Genomic DNA, 1,146 nt, shown 5'->3' with positions numbered 1-1,146 from the left:
CGGAATAAAAAATGTACTTCAGTAAAAGTACAAAAGTATAGGCAACAAAATGTGCTTAAAGTACCAAAAGTAAAAGTACTCATTATGCAGAATGTCCCATTTGAAGTTTTCAAATGTATATATATTTTTTGATAATAGCAGATCTACAAGCTCACAATGCGTCGCATCGGCTATTTCTGAATGGCCGAAATAGGGCTGAGGTGGGTAATGTATGTTTTGTAAAAAATAATCAAAATCTACAAAGTAACTTGTAACTACATTTTTCAAATAATTGTTGTGGAGTAAAAGTACAATATTATATTATACATTATACAAAATACAAATACCTCAAAATTGTACTTAAGTACAGAAGGCCTACTTGAGTACATGTACTGAGTTACTTTCCCCCACTGCACACAACCAAACACACACACACACACACACACACACACACACACACACACACACACACACACACACACACACACACACACACACACACACACACACACACACACACACACACACACACACACACACTCACTCCCTCACTCCCGCACACAGGCAGGTGTACACACAAAAAGATCCCCCAAGGGTATAAGTATAGACACAATAAATCCCGCCTCTAAATAGATGGAGCTGCAACATGTTGGATTTCCAGATCAGTGCTGATATGATTATGCAGGCTCAGGGCCATAGATGTGGAGTAGATAGATTGTCTTGATGTAAATACGGAGCGGGCCAGGCAGTGAGCTGCCTTAAGCCATAAAGACCGGGACACCCATCTGTGTGCCATTTCTTTGAGATTTATTTGGGCTATTCAAAAATAACAGATATACAAGCTCATAGCGCGGCACCGAGTGCCGCGCTACGAGCTTGTAGATCTGCTATTTTTGAAAAATCGTGAACATTTTTGCAAATATTTGAATTATAATATATTTTTAAAGCGAACATTTTTAACTCAAATCTTTGCTTCTGGGGGGTCCCTGGAACAATTTTTTTTGAGATAGGGGTCCGTGACCAAATACATATAATTTTGGGGGTCCTTGACATGAAAAAGTTTGAGAACCACTGATATTATAGCAACATAGGTTTTGTTCCAGAAAAAAACTGTTAGGATTTAGAAGACATTTGTAGAATCCCCCAGAAGCAAAGATTTGAGTTAAA

The sequence above is a fragment of the Gymnoscopelus braueri genome, assembly GCF_963280865.1.
Source record: "Gymnoscopelus braueri genome assembly, chromosome: 2".
NCBI lineage: Eukaryota > Metazoa > Chordata > Actinopteri > Myctophiformes > Myctophidae > Gymnoscopelus > Gymnoscopelus braueri.
Note: the sequence above shows the minus strand (reverse complement) of the source record.